The 16,532-nt window shown below is 40.2% G+C and overlaps 1 long non-coding RNA gene across 1 annotated transcript; it reads right to left on the bottom strand.

The window, feature by feature from the left end:
- Positions 1-7,592: 7,592 nt before the first annotated feature.
- On the bottom strand, positions 7,593-10,979 carry LOC127580155 (uncharacterized). Its single transcript, XR_007957785.1, has 3 exons — positions 10,845-10,979; positions 9,530-9,673; positions 7,593-7,790 (listed from the first exon to the last, which is right to left on the bottom strand). It is a non-coding gene; the product is annotated as an uncharacterized LOC127580155 (long non-coding RNA).
- Positions 10,980-16,532: the final 5,553 nt, after the last annotated feature.

Consider the following 16,532-nt stretch of genomic DNA (forward strand, 5'->3'; position numbering starts at 1 on the left):
TTGGGAGCTCAGAGATGCAGTTACGTGACACAGGACTGCCTTGAAGGTATCAGCTGCTGAGCTCTGAGTGGGATGTGGTCCAGGGCAGGGAGTTCTCTTCTGCACCATACACTGCACTTGATCACCTGCACAGTGAACAGTGGACAGCTGGGTTAGTCAGAATCAGAATTATTACTGACTTATATGACGTGAAATTTTTTGTTAGCTCAACCATGGTGACCCTCTGCTTATTTCAAAAGAGAAAAGAACAGGTGAGTTTCCCTACAGGTGTACACTCCCACCTGGGTCATGTTCAAGTATTCACTCTGCCTACTGGAGTTGGTGCCCGGTGCCAAGACCCATAGATACTTTCTCCTAAGTGAGCAGGGAATTTGAATCCCCAATGTGATGTCTTAGGCAGATGGAGCCACTATGCTTGAGGATGCAAAAATGTAATGGAACCATAGGGCTTGCACAGGAGACAACCGCAAAACACAGACTGGGTCAACTGCGATACGGCATGTTAATTCTGCAGATGCTGCTTGTTGTGTGTGAGTATTTCTATTGGTTTCTGTTTTTAATTAGAATGGAAAGGCAAATTGATATCTCAGAAGAAAAACAGCTCCTATTTAGTATACGATTACTCTGGAAGTCTCAATCTGTAGATAATGCGTTGAAGTCTAGAGAGTAGGGCTCGAGCCAATGGTCTATTTTAACTCTAAGGAGAGAATGCTGCCACTAAGCAGCAGCCGACAACTTCCAGTCTTCCAAATGTAATTTGTTCATGAGTGTTTCCCACAACCGTATGTGACATACAGAAAGACTATGGTATCTTTCAGCAAGATCAATAAAATGATGTGCCTTATTATGAAAAAATGTTAATCTTGGAGCAGGTCATATTAAATATTTGACTCTATTCTGATACCCAAAGAAATAGAAGCACTCAGGAAAGCCACATTATAATTTGAAAGCTATTGCAAGCCTTGATATCAAGGCCAAAAAGAATATCTATTAATTTGATTTCAATAAATATATAGCATTAGAAGCTGATTTGAGTCACACACACTTTTGCTGGATGAGTATTTAAAATAAGGAAAAGAAAGAAGAAAGTATTTCAGGGAAAGCCCAGTAATTTGTGGAAAGGAATAATGCAGGTGAAAGGAAAGTGAAAAAGGCTGGATTTTACGGGTAAAGTACAGGATTGCCTGTCAGAGGAGTTTGTTATCTTCAGTTGTCATCAATTACAGACAAGGCAAATTGATAGTGATAATAGACTATTTTATTACATACTCTTTCTTGTATTTGTAAAGGGTTTAATAAAAGACTTACCAGGCCTGCAGCTCCTGTATTACAATTACCAGTTCTGTACACCTTTCTATATTTTCAGTAAAAAGTTCTTTCCCATCTTTGACATCTGTAAAACTAGTGTAATATAACAAGCAAAACAGATAACTAAAGGGTCAACAAAAGAATAGTTATATTACGTATCTGCACTCCAGAAAAAAAAACATTGCACAACTTCAGATGGTATTGCTGAACAAGTCCAGGCACTTAGCCTTTGGCAGTTATATCATTCCTGCCATCGATCTTGATCTGATGTTGTTTTCGCTCTGCATTCCTATAATCAATTCATGACATGCAGGTTGGAAAATATTGCTTTCATTCATTGAGTTGGCATGAATGTCAAGATGTACTTTTGATCAGCATTTATGACTGATATAAGTCACTATCGGTAAGTACAAGTTCGATCTTATTATGTGGTGTATAGAAATATTTATCAGGGGCTTAACTGTGGCTTGGCTGCCAAAAATGGAGCTGATTAACTCTTTGGAGTTTTATTTCAACTTTATGGAACAACAAAATTTCAGACAACAGAAGTTAATTTCCTTTAAATCCACCAATGTCAAGATGATGATTATTTATCAATAATTAATGCATACATATGCAAAAGAGCAAATCCCAAGTGAAAAGATTAAATGATTAAATAATTTTGTTTTGGTGACCTATTGAGACTGAACCTGTTGTTCATAGCCTTGCATCATATTTAACACTGCACGTTGCAGATCACATATTAGCTCCATCATTACTGTCACATCCATTGCTATGCCTGGTTCTGGACTGCTTCAACCCATGTGCTGAAATATTCACCCACATCTTTATTACCTTACAACTGTACTTCTTGGTTGATATCCAGTACTCCACCCAATAGACAAACATGGCTTTACCTAAAATCCTGCTGTCTGAATCCTGATATCCTTCACACCTGACTCACACGTTCTGGCAATGCCTTTATTTTAAAGTTTTTTAAACCTCTACGCAGTCTGGACCCACTCCATTTCCATGGCACCTTCAGTCCAATGACCTTCCAAGATTCTCCAATTCTAGCTTCGTGTGCACTCCAGTTTTAATTGCTCTATTGGCTCTTTAATCTCCTCCTTTAATTAATCTGTTTTACTCTGCCTTCTTGAAGAGGCTGCCGCAAACCTGCATTTTTGCCTAAATCTTTAGTCAGTGGTCCTAATGCCTTTTTATGTGTCACAATGTTATATTTTGTTTGATAACATTGTTGTGAGGAGGCTATAGTCACTTCGATATGTTAAGAGATCAATAATTACAAGTTGCTGTTCTTGTTTCTTTTCTTAAGATGGTTTGCAGGAAACAAAAAATACACAGATTTCCAAAAGTGGTTTCCAGATTAGATGCACAAAAATATGTAGGAAAAAATGAAAATACTGCTGATAATATCAACAAATCTCTCAGTAAAAATAAACAGGAAATGATGATTAGCGAGTTATCATCACCTCGTAGCCAAGGAAATAAAGTTAAATGACAGCATTGGCAATCTGGAGGCGTTCTCTAATGAGTTGGGGACATGAGATTAAATCCCACTGAAGTAATTGGAAAAATTAATTGATGTTAATTAAATTAAAAATTACTACTGTGATGGTGCAGATGAAATTATCTGGCTTTCTTACATCCTTTACAAAAGGAAATTTGACATCTTTATCTGCTCTGGCTTATATGCAGCTAGAGACCTACAACATTGTGATTGAGTAATATCTGCCCTTTAAAATGGTAGTGTGGTGGACAGCGAGAAAAGTTGAAAGGATCTAGATCAACTAGGTAAGTGGGCAAAGAAATGGCAGATGGAATTTAACTCAGAAATGTTCAAAGTCATGCATTTTGGGAAGTTAAAGCAGGGCAGGGCATACATGGTGAATGACAGGGACCTGGGGAGTGTTGTAGAACAGAAACACCCAGAGGTACAAGTACATAGTTCCCTGAAAGTGACGAAACAGGTAGATATGGTAGTGAAGGAGGCATACGGCACACTTGCATTCCTTGGGTGGGTCATTGAGTTGGGACATCATGTTACAGCTGTGCAAGACATGGGTGAGACTGAATCGGGAATATTGTGATAGTGTGCAGTTCTGGTTGCCATACTATAGGAAGGATGTGATTAAGCTCAAGAGGGTGCAGAGAAGTTTCACAAGGACATTGCCAGAACTGGCTAGCTTGAGTTATAAGACTGAACAGGCTGGGACTGATTTCGCCAGAGCAAAGGAAGCTGAGGGGTGACCTCAGAGGTTTATAAAATCATCAGGGGCATAGATTAGGTGGATGGTCACAGTCTCTTTCCCAGTGTAGGAGAGTCTAACATTAGAGGCCAGAGGGGAAATATTTAAAGGGGACCTGAGGGGCAAGTTTTTCCCACACAGAGGGTGGTGGGTATACGGAATGAGCTGCCAGAGGAAGTGGTAGAGGTGGGTACAACATTTACAGGATATTTGGACAGGTTCATGGATAGGAAAGATTTTGAGGGATGTGAGCCAAATGCTAGCAAATGGGACTAGCTCAGGAAGGCTCCTTGGTCAGCATGGACAATTTGGGTTGAAGGGCCTGTTTCAGTGCTGTATAATTCTACGACTCTATAAAATGGCCTAGCAAGTCATTCAATTTAAGGAAAAATAGAGATGGATAATAAGTATTGGCCCTGCTGAGAATGCTTGCATCCTGTGAATGAATAAAGCAAACATAGCAATAGCCATTCTCAGGGCAATTTGTATTTCTTCTGAATCAGCCACGTTGTACTGATCTATAGCTGCTGTCTCTTCACAAAACATTTAGTTGCTGAGCCCAAGTATTACAAATTGAATGCAGAAATCAGCTAATTTGAATTAATTCTCTATCCAATAGTAACAATCAGATTTTGAAATAAAGGCTTGTGTTTCAAAGTCCTTTTGAAATGAATATTTATTAAGAACTATTGATCCAGTAAAATATGACAGTAAACATACACACAGAGATATTAAGTATATACTTTAAACTGTTATTGAAACTACACCTAGCAAGAAAAGTGAAAATACTGTAAGATTTAATAATTGTGACAGAGAGCTCGGATGATGGAACTATGAGGTAAAATTGATACTCTAGTTACAAGGACTGAAAACCCGATTGAACATTATTCCAATTTATGAAATGTACACTATGTTTCCTAACAATAGATGCATATTTTCTGAACTAAAATTTCTAATTATATGGTTCAAGCATATTGGTTTCAATGTTGAATTAAGATTTAAACTTTGGAACAAACATATTCAAATATATTTGGATTTGCTTCTGTAATTGGGAAAATTTTGCATTGTGAAATTTCAAATCTGTCATTGCTTCTCCAAAACTAAAGCCCTCCTCCTATTGATGAACACAAACTATGGTTAAGTGGGAAAGTAACATGCAGTCTATTTCAGATTCAGGAATACATGATGCTGACAGGCACTTCCTTTATGATAATCTTCCACTGTCCAGATGCTGTACTACAGTAATATCAGTGATGGCATTTAATTAATATGTTGCCAGATAACAATAAAAAGCATTTATATAGTACTTAACACAGTCAAACTTCCCAAAATGTTCCCCTTGTTCTCTCTTTCCAATACAACACCGTGCCAGATTAGGATATGTTAGGACAGGTGACCTAAAACTTGGTCATAAAGATAGTTTTTTTTCTTAAAGGAGTTTGAATTCTGAAATCAAGGTGCAAACAGATGAGGGTACAACTACCAATGACAATGATTGAAACCAGGGGTACAATGGAAACCAAAATTGAAGGAACCCCTTAATACGAGACAGTTGAAGGAATGGAAGACAGAGACAGGAAGATTATATAGCTAAAGATTTTAAAACCAAGACATTGCTCAATGTCAGCTGGCTAGATCAGAAAACAAACAGGGCTGGAAGAAATGTGCATTGGAGCAGATGCATTGATAAATGTTGAAGATTCTCTGTGGAATCTGTTGCAACTCTTTGTTTAAATACATTCCTTAAAAAATGTTAGTGTTGGTATAAACAAAGGAAGAGTTCAGTTCTGGTCACCTCATTATAGGAAGGATGTGGAAGCTTTACAGAGGGTGCAGAGGAGATTTGCCAGCATGCTGCCTGGATTGGAGAGTATGTCTTATGAGGACAGGTTGAGTGAGCTAGGGCTTTTCTCTTTGGAGAGAAGGAGGATGAGAAGTGACTTGATAGAGGTGTACAAGATGATAAGAGGCATAGATCGAGTGGACAGTCAGAGACTTTTTCCTAGGGCGAAAATGGCTCACTCGAGGGGGCATAATTTTAAGGTGATTGGAGGAAGGTATAAGGGGGATGTCAGAGGTATGTTTTTTTTAAAAACCAGAGTGTGGTGGGTGCGTGAAATGCACTTCCGGCAGACAGGGTGTGGGCAGATACATCAGGTACATTTAAGAGACTCTTAGATCGCCACATGAATGATAGAGAAATGGAGGGCTATGTGGGAGGGAAGGGTTAGATGGATCTTAGAGCAGGATGAAAGGTCAGCACAACATTGTGGGCCAAAGGGCCTGTACTATGCTGTAATGTTTTATGTTCCAACTGTAAATGCTTACAATTTTTCAATGTTTTTACCAATGCCTGCACAAATGAAATCTTTTATTTGTAAGATTGTCAAAGACAAGACCATTTGCCAATGGTCTATCCAGTAAAGCATTGGTTAATTGAATTAGAGAAAATGTGGCAGCTTTTCCAGAGTTATTTTTGTTAAATATCAACGGTTCCATTTAATTTTAATTCTGATTTCTAATGGCAAGGTGCATTGTTTTGAGGTTACGATGTAAAATGGCTTTGTGAGGATCTTATAATTGAGTGCTTTAAAGCTCATAAACCAGAATTCATGATAAGCAATTAAGCTTATACTTAAACACCAGAGAGCTTTAGTCTTGATCTGAAATTTCAGCTGTTTAGTGGGTGAGGTTGTTCTGTCAACTACCACCACCCTATCCAATGTATGATTTTATGAAATCAGAAGTTTACTCAACTCTTATGGGACCCTGCCATAAGTGATCAAGCCAGTTCTAAACAGCTAGTTCCTGCAGTAAGAGCCTTAATAGCTAACTTGGAACTTTGTTGGGTGGTCAGCAGCAAGCAAAGGCAGCTCCATTGTTATTCAAGTGTCAATGAACTGAGTAATCAATTAGAGAACCTAACCAAGAGGTGACTGCTCCTGCAAACTCCTTTGCATGTTAGAAGTGGAACATTCAAGGAGGTATTATCAATACCTGTTATTGCTGAAAGGGTTCCCCTCATGTTCACCCGTCAACTTCCATAACCTGAACTGGTAAACTAGCGATTTATCACTTTGCAGTGCTCAAATGTGGACTTTTGCTTAGATTGAACTCTGCTGACCCAATCCAAGGCACAAAACTCCACAATTAATCAATTGGCATTTAATATTCAGAAAACAAAAGCCTATCAGGAATTACATATTGAGTGTTATGGGCAAGTACTTAACCTTTCTATCTTGATGTGACAGATGATCCCACTTTTTACTGCATACTGTATCACCAAAACCAAAACTAAAGCAAGACTTAAAATAACATTCTACGAAATAAACAAGTACTCAAAGTGTGACTCTAATTTAGGCAGCTTCTACACAAAGCTGATGGAACACATCTCTACAGAGTTGTTCTGAGCAGAAGCAGTTCCCAAGACATAGACGCCAGCTTCTTCAAAGGGAGAAATCAGTGGGAAAACTGATGTCATGACATGAGAAGGATGACCAAATCTCTGGGAGAATCAGTCAAAGTTGTCATGTTGCTGACTGGATAGGATAAGGTCCTTCATCAATGCCTGGCATTGAGTTAAATGATATACTTGGGACTTTCATGAAACATTGGTAGATGCTCAATTGATTGATCGATATTTCGCTTGCCAAGAATATCAATTAATTTAGAGCTGGGGTGGAGGGATGGCAGGTGGTGGGAGGGAAGAGTTAAGATGCAGGTTAGACATTGTCTTATTGAAATGGAGGGACACCAAGAAGCTAAGTGACCTACTCCTGAACCCATATTGTTTGATGCTTCTGCAGCTCATCACTATCTGAAAGCTGGCCAGCAACAGATGGAACCTTAAAATAGATGCACTACAGACATAGACTCTGCCATTATTCCATTAGTCAGCCATTGTGTCACACGATAAAAGAAACCATGGAGATCTGGCTGATGCTGTACTACCATCCTCTACTTGCTCTGAAAACAAGAACCAACATACCTAATGCCACTACTTTCCTGAATCACACTACGTCTGCACACCCTGCAACTCTTGGCTCCCCTGTCCTCTGTGTATTATCACGTGGCCATTCCCTATCTATACTCTCTGAAATCAGTCTGAGCTGATAAGAGTAGGCGAAAGAGCGAATGACTAACTGGGTGAAATATTCTGTGTTTCCAGAAGGAAAAGAGACTGCATGGTGTTGTCTTCATCCATCTTCCCTCCTGTCTCCTGGCTACCAACATCTAAAGGAAAAGACAGAAGAGTTCAGTTGTGTCATTGGTGCCCTCAGCTTCATCAACTATTTTGCGGATCTCTTATGAAGTTACTTGTAGTTGAGGAAGAGATTGAAAAATACAAAGCAACTGAAATAAATTATACACATTCTCACTATAACCACATTAAAGACCCACCCTTCCATCTCCAACAATTGAGAATGGACACCAATTAGAATCATGCATTTTCAAATGCCACTTGCTGTAATGTGGTGTTATATCTGGTCTTGTCCTGCAGGAAGAATGCATAGTTGTAACTGAACTTATTGCCGTCAGATCCCGTTTGCCAAGGCCTCAATGGTAAGCTTGCAATGGTAAGTTCACAACCAAAATGGTCATTGATGCGCCATGCAGTGACCAAATATTATACCTATACACTATAATTTCAGGCAATGTTGCCTTATCACTCTGTTCTTCTTAGGATATTCCACATGATTATGTCAACTGCTCTCTCATTCATCTCAAGATACTCTTTGTCAATCTATGAGATCATAAACTTCTGTACACCAGAAGTTATGAAAATTATATTCTTGTTGTACATCTGGATTTTTCATTAATTTCCTAACTGCTGTATTTCTCCCTTCTCAAACAGAAAAGTCAAATACTTTCCTTTTTCCATATTTAGCAACAGCTATTTCACTTCCTCACTGCAACTGCATGGAACCCTTTAAGTACAAGTTATGTAAACTTTTCTCTTCTATCTCCTGAATTTTCTTTGCTGGCCAAGGGAATCTGTCTCCCTGCAGCCAGACCTCCTGTATAATCTTTCTGTGCTGATGATACGTATGTTGAACAGGAAACTGGTCCATCACAAAATTAAATACATATGTTAAAAAGAACCAGACGTCACCAAGTGTTCTTATATTCACCATATAAGAACAGAGGAAGTGTCAGAGGAAGTGGTTGAGGTGGAGACAATAGTATCACTTAAGCAGCACATGGAGGGGTAGGGCTTGGAGGGATATGGGCCAAATGCAGGAAATTGGGACTAGCTAGGCGGACAATGTGGACGGCATGGTCTGGTTGGGCCAAAGGGTCTGTATCTATGTTGTTGTGCTCTATGACTACATAGTTCACAGTCTCAGCAACTTAAAGACACAGATTCTTTCTGAAATTTATTTTTGTGGGTCTCATTCCACAAGTGAGAAAACTGGATCAGTAGATGAATTGGATATGGCTGATTATCTGTCACCTTTTCAGTGACTGACCATTAGATCATTTTGGGAGATGTTTATTTCAAAAGAGCTTTTGGCATGAAATATTTTGTTTCAGAAACCTTGGTTTTTTTTTCCTGCAATTTAAGCCACGTCATCTTGACAGCCACATTCAAACAAAAGCAGCAGCCTCAGAAATAATTTTCTGGCACAAAATTACAGAAAGATTTCAAAATCATTTGAAAGGATGATGGCACAATGGATCACTTGAAAGTCTAAGGCGGCATCCACTAGATCAAGGAAGAACAAAAGCAAACTCAGCTGACACGGACAACATTATGGGGAAGGACGAGGGGGTAAATAGTAAAATATTATATGCACTGGTTAGTGAATTGCTAATAAAGTCTTTGGGGTTGAGAATTGATAGCATATATTTTGGCTTAATGTTAAGATAAAGTTAAATAAAACATTCTGGGAACAGTAAATGGGATGTGGAATATAGGCCTGATTGATCTGATTTTCATCAGCAAACCTGCCAGGTAAACCAGCTCTTACCTGGAGTTAGTTCCTAGGTGTGAAATGCAGAAGACAAGCCAGCTGGGAGCTGCTTGGTGGGATCTAGTAGGCACTGAAGCATTCCCATCATAAATAGCATCACGTGACCCAGCCTGAATGAGTCCCCGGCTTTAAATTTACCAACTGTGAGACATTGAAAACTGTTAATATCTCTTACATTTGTAAATATTCATACTACAAAGGCTATTAAAAATTCAAAAAGCAGTTAATTTTTAAAGAATTTTTACAAAAGAATCTAACATGAAACAACCATAAAGAGCAATTAAATACAATTTAAATTAAATTGGTAAAAAGGAAAGTGGCCTTATACATACCCTTCTCCATTTAGATGGATGGGCTCACTCTACCTATACCTGTTCTAACATGGTGCAGGTCCTGCACACAGGTTTACCAGTGTAAGTTCTCTGCTAGACCACAGCAGCACCATAAGTTTTGACATTGGAAGCACCAACTGCAGAGAGTGGAAGGGATGAGTGATCATTCCAGACCTCGGAGAGCAGAGTAGAAGTGGAAGGGGTTGCTCGGGCCATAATCTGATAGGATTAGGGTGGGGTCAGATTGAGTGCTATGCAAAGGATCCTTGGGCACCAACATTTTTGGTTATGAGGAAAGAAAGTGAACCACGATATCAGCATTGTGGGGGGTGGGGGGCGGGGAGCTGAAGTCAACTGGAGGCCAGGAGTTGGAGGAGAAGCAGGAGCTTGGAAACAAGAAAGGAGCATGTAAAAGAAGCTGGGAGGGAGCTAGGGATCTGAGGTTTAGAGTGAGTGGGAGTTTGGAGGCCAAGTGATTGGCTGGTGGTGGTAGGTGTTGTTATGGTCATTGTGCATGCAACGGATCAGGCAGTGTCACCACCAAGTTCAGGAAGAGTTACTTTCCTACAACCCTTAGGTTCTTGAGCCAACCTGCACAACTGTAATCCTACCTCAGCAATTGCACCACCTCTTACACTACCATCGACTTGTCTCTGATTGTGGTTTTTTGCACAGATGGCTTGATCAGTCTTTTTCTTCACTGTCTTGTATAATTTATTTTCTTGTGTTATCTGAATCTACATGCCTGTGATGCCTCTGCAAGAAGGTTTTTAATTGTACCTGTGCCTCACAGTACTTGTGCATATGACAATAAACTTGACTACTGCACGCAAAATAATAAATTTCACATCATATAAGTTAATGATAATAAACCTGTTTCTGACTTGACTTGACTTGACCATCTGGAGCTCAGGGAGCATTGGAGACAGTTTCAATAATGGGTGTGGGAGGGCGAGAATTTAGGTAAATATTTTACTGACCTGTTAGGAATTCCAGGTCGGGGTTGTAGGAGTGAGACTGCGCTATTCTGGGAGCATCCATTTACAGGCATCTTCAGAACTGTCATGTTCAAACGGAGAGTTGTGCGGCGAATGATATCATCCCATGCAACCCTGATACAGAAATCACATCAGAGTTCAGGTCGGTGTCTCATGATAGGAGATGCCAATGACACTTTCTCACTGGGGCAAAAAAATAAAGATGAAATGCTTGTTACACAGAAAAAGATCACTCAGTGCTGAAAAAAGGCATCACATTTGCAATTAAATGAAATTTCTGAATATTTATCCCTTTTTAAACTAATATGGGGACTGGAACCACAAAGAAAGGATCATTCTGCCCCAGCTCTGCAATGAGATCAGAAGCAAGTTCAGAATGAACACATCCACAAGTTTCCTACATTTGGAAATCAGAACAGTTCCATCTCCTTATCTGTGTAAAGGAGATGAGCCAATAGCTAGGAGTGAATTTGCCACTCCTTAACAGGGTGTGCAGTCAATTTCAACACCTTTTATAAAGTTATTGTATACATAAACCAGAGTATGCCTGATAGCTTGCATGCCTTGATATGCAGAGTAAATTTTGAATGGATGCTTACTTAAAATATTCTAGGGTTCAAAATAGATTTGCAAGGATTTGAAGATATTTGCTGCAAAGAGAAATGTGGGAAATCAAAAAAAATCATGTGAAAAAACTGTCCTAAAATCAAAGAGTTTTTTTTTTTGCAAGTATATTGCTTGGAAATTCCCTTATCAGCACTTTACTAATCATAAAGGTCGCATAATCTTCAAGCAGCTGAAACTGAATGTTCAAGACTGGACTGGAGCTAAGTTAGCTCAGTTTCTTTCTCCACACATGCTGCTCAAGCTGATAAGAATTTGCAGTATTTTCTGTTTTTCTTTTGGAGTTCCAGCAGCTGCAGCCTTTTTATTTGCTTTTCTACTACTACAATTCTCAGATCTGGAGCTTCAAGCAAACACTATCTTTATTTGTGGCAGTCAGCCTTCAAGTGAACCACAAAAGATTCTAACTGCATGACAAGGAGTGGAGAGGGAGAGCAAGGGAAAGCATTGAGTCTAAGATTGGATCATGCATGACCTTTTGGAAATTGGAACAGGTGTGAGTAGCAGAGCGACTTACCTCTGTTTCTATTTCATTTGTTCTTATCGTCTTACGTAAACCAAGAGTATGCAGAAAGAGCACAAAGACATCAATAGGATGGTGTGTGTGGTGTCTTTTTATTAGAGTGGAATCTAGAGATAAATGATCAGGGAGATAAAGGGCGTTTGTTTGGTTGTATGAGTATTTGTCACTTGTGCCTTGGTGAAAATCTGCAGCTGACTGTGAGACACGTGTGGGTGTACGTCAGTCTGCTGAGTACAACCCTGGAGCAGGCTGTCACAAAATAAACTTGAGTTTTTGTGAGCTGTCGTGCAGAAGCTTTGGTCTTAAAGGCACATATTCTGTCAAGTAAGATTTTTATTGATGGTACCTCATACAGTCGCAGTATTTGAAGCAGATTGATGCTTATCCCATTCAATCAGTAATGGGGTAAGTTTTCCAAATATGGCCAACCCCAACTTCATATTCTATTCAAAAATACTTTTTGTAATTAGGGAACAAGTCACATGAGCCCATTCAACAGCTGCTGAAGATGTTCCTATGCTCCTCTTCTAAGCCTCTAGTCAATTATTATGAAACATGAATCCTCCCTTTCCTGACCACACCATCACCGCATCCAATGTGAATGGGAAATCTCACACCAAACCAGGTCTCTTCTGTTGCTTTGTCCTTTATTTTTAGATTTGCACTTAGTTTCCCAGCAGTGATGGTGTTAGGTCCAACTATTTTGCTTAAGTTTCCAAAATTCAATGAATTTAAATTATGACATTGATCCAATATAAATATAGTTGTTTGGCAACTTGCAGGTAATATCAGCCATCATTGTGAGGTTGAGACATCAGCACTGAGAAAGTAGCTGCAACTGGCAGGGTCGGCACAGGCACTAGGGGTCTAAGAGCCTGTTCTGGTGTTGCATTGTTCTTTGTTTCATGTTCTATGTTAATTCACCTCTGAATCAGCAGGTGCTGGGTTTGAGGCATACTTCTATAAATACAATTTTTGACACCATTATTCCCAGCCATATTTACTTCACATACCACTTCCAACTACAGATACATTTATCATCTTGGACATAAAAATATACTAAAGATGGCCAAATTGATGAGCAAGTAAGGATTTGTTTTTGTTTTGGAAACCAGAAGAGATACCACAATACTAAATAATGATTTAATAAGTTACAGATGAGTTATATTCATGACTTCCATGAGCAGGACCTCATTGTACATGGACAAAAGGGAAGTGGATTGTCACCATCCACCCTGACAGCCATCAACGCAGCTGAACCTGTGATCACAGTGGAGGACATAAGATCAGTCTTCCGGAGAGTGAACACGAGGAAAGCACCTGGCCCAGATGGTGTCCCGGGCCGCATGCTCAGATCTTGTGCTGACCAGCTGGCAGAAGTATTTGCGGATGTATTCAACCTCTCCCTGCTTCAGTCTCAGGTTCCCTCCTGTTTTAAGACCACTATCATTCCGGTACCAAAGAAAAGCAAGGTAACATGCCTCAGTAACTACCGACTAGTGGCTCTGACATCCACCATCATGAAGTGCTTTGAGAGGTTGGTCATGGCACGCATCAACTCCAGCCTCCCAGACAACCTGGACCCATTGCAATTCGCCCATCGGCGAAACAGCTCTACAGCGGATGCCATCTCCCTGCCCCTGCACTCAGCTCTGGAGCATCTGGACAGTAAAGACACATACATTAGACTATTGTTTATTGACTACAGCTCTGCCTTCAATACAATAATTCCAAGCAAGCTTGTCACCAAACTCGAGACCTCCGACTCAACACCTCCCTCTGTAATTGGATCCTTGACCTAACAAAGAGAACGCAATCAGTGAGGATAGGTAGCAATACATCTGCCACGATTATTCTCAACATTGGTGCCCCACAGGGCTGCATCCTCAGCCCTCTACTCCGCTCCCTATACACTCATGACTGTGTGGCCAGATTCTGCTCTAACTCTATCTACAAGTTTGCAGGTGATACCACCGTTGTAGGCTGTACCTCCAACAGTGATAAGTCGGAGTACAGGAAGGAGATAGAGAGCTTAGTGGAATGGTGTCATGACAACAACCTTTCCCTCAATGCCAACAAAAGAGCTGGTCATTGACTTCAGGAAAGGGGGCAGTGTACATGCACCTGTCTACATCAATGGTGCTGAGGTCGAGAGGGTTGAGAGCTTCAAGTTCGTGGGTGTGAACATCACCAACAGCCTGTCCTGGTCAAGTCATGTAGATGCCACAGCCAAGAAAGCTCACCAGTGCCTCTACTTCCTCAGGGGGCTAAAGAAATTCGGTTTGTCCCCTTTAACTCTCACCAACTTTTACCGATGCACCATTGAAAGCATCCTTTGTGGATGTATCATGGTTTGGTACGGCAACTGCTCTGCCCAGGACCGCAAGAAGCTTCAGAGAGTTGTGGACACAGCCCAGTGCATCATGGACACAGCCCAGTGCATCATGGACACCAGCCTCCCCTCCTTGGACTCTGTCTTTACCTCATTGTCTTGGTGTAGCAGCCAGCATAATCAAAGACCCCACCCACCCTGGACATAGTCTCTTCTCTCCTCTTCCATTGGGTAGAAGATACAGGTGCCTGAGGGCACGTACCACCAGACTTAAGGACAGCTTCTACCCCACTGTGATAAGACTATTGAACAGTTCCCTTATACAATGAGATGGACTCTGACCTCACGATCTACCTTGTTGTGACCTTGCACCTTATTGCACTGCACTTTCTCTGTAGCTGTCACACTTTATTCTGTACTGTTACTGTTTTTACTTGTACTACCTCAATGCACTCTGTACTAACTCAATGTAACTGCACTGTGTAATGAATTGACCTATACTATCGGTTTGTAAGACAAGCTTTTCACTGTACCTCAGTACAAGTGACAATAATAAACCAATACCATTGTAATGTGGTCCCATACATGGAAAAATTGTGGATGCTTTAAAAGCATTTCATTTGCTGAGAAGTCAGAATAAACGGTGTTATGGGGATGAAAATCACACTAACATGACATTAAACAATTTTATGCATATTTTTCGGAGAGTTGAACCTTGTTGTTAATATTATTTGGTCTTTTTAGTGCATTTTTTTTTTTACCCTGTCACTGTTTTCAGATGTCCAACATGTCCAAATGACATCAACAATAGTGAAAACCCCAAATGAGGTTTTCAAACATATTGGATAAATTAATGGAGACAAGACACTGTAGATGCTGGAATACAGAGCAACAAACAACCTGCTGAAGCATGTTCTGATGCAGGGTTCTAACCTGAAACATTGACAATTCCTTTCCTGCCAAAGAAGCTGCTCAACCCACTGAGTTCCTCCTGCAGCTCCTTCACGGGCACAACCCTTCCCACTATTGAGAGCACTTTCAACAGATAGTGACTCAAGAATGTGGCATCCATCATTAAGGACCCTCGCCATCTGGGACATGCCTTCTTCATGTTACTACCATCGGGGAGGTGGTACAGGAGCCTGAAGACCTACACTCAATGATTCAGAAACAACTTCTTCCCTTCCGCCATCAGATTTCTGAATGGTCCATGAACCCTTGAACACTACATCATTGTTCCTTTTATTTTGCACTATTTATTTTTGTAATTTATTTTTTTTTTAATGTCTTTGCACTGTACTGCTGCCACAAAACAACAAATTTCATGTCATATAAGACAGTGATAATAAATCTTATTCTGATTCTGGTTCTGATTGTGACGTCGGTCCAAATAATTATTGGCACTGTTCACTCACAATAGAACCAACTTCTGCAAATGTCAAATGCTCTGGCAACAGCACGATTTAAATGAATCGCACCCATTTCTCATGCATTCAAAGGGTTACACAATTCTTGGCAAAATATGCCTTAAATAAACTGACGCAAATTTTTGCCGCACCACAAGGTGGTTTCAGCAGATTCCCCCTAAAAGTTTAATGAACAAAAATGTCAGAAGAAATTCTGCAGATGGAGAAGTGGTTTCATGTTCATCAGGTGATGAAAGAATTTAAAAGTAGGAGAAAGGCACCTGACAGACGAGGTGCTCACCAGCACCTTCTCCTTCCAGGATCCACAGGAAGTCAACCCCTTATCAACACTTCTTGCCAGAGCCACCTCCCTGTAAGGAAGTCTTTACACTCATGTCCTCAGAAAGCAAGTGTAAACTTATATAGAGGTGCCCTCGCTGCTCTTAAAGTTAACATCAATGTAATCCTCTCTCCCAGAAACCTTACGTCATGGCCCATCCAACTTGATATACAAAACTTTGCTTCATATTGTTGCATTACAGAAGTTACAAAAGTTCAGATGTCACAAAAAGGATTCTTTGATTTTAAATTAGTGTGTCTTTAACAATCAGGACTATAAGGGGATTTAGGTTGCATTGCAGATATTCCTAAACTACAGGCATTTTGAGAGGGCACTCATGCCCTTAGAGACCACCTTGGCAGCTGCCTACCAGAAGCACCCCAGCACAAGGAAGGTGCTTCTTACTTGCACCACCCTTCAGCAGCCAGTATAGAGTTATCTGTCA

This window comes from Pristis pectinata, chromosome 18 (genome assembly GCF_009764475.1).
Source record: "Pristis pectinata isolate sPriPec2 chromosome 18, sPriPec2.1.pri, whole genome shotgun sequence".
NCBI classification, from domain to species: Eukaryota; Metazoa; Chordata; class Chondrichthyes; order Rhinopristiformes; family Pristidae; genus Pristis; species Pristis pectinata.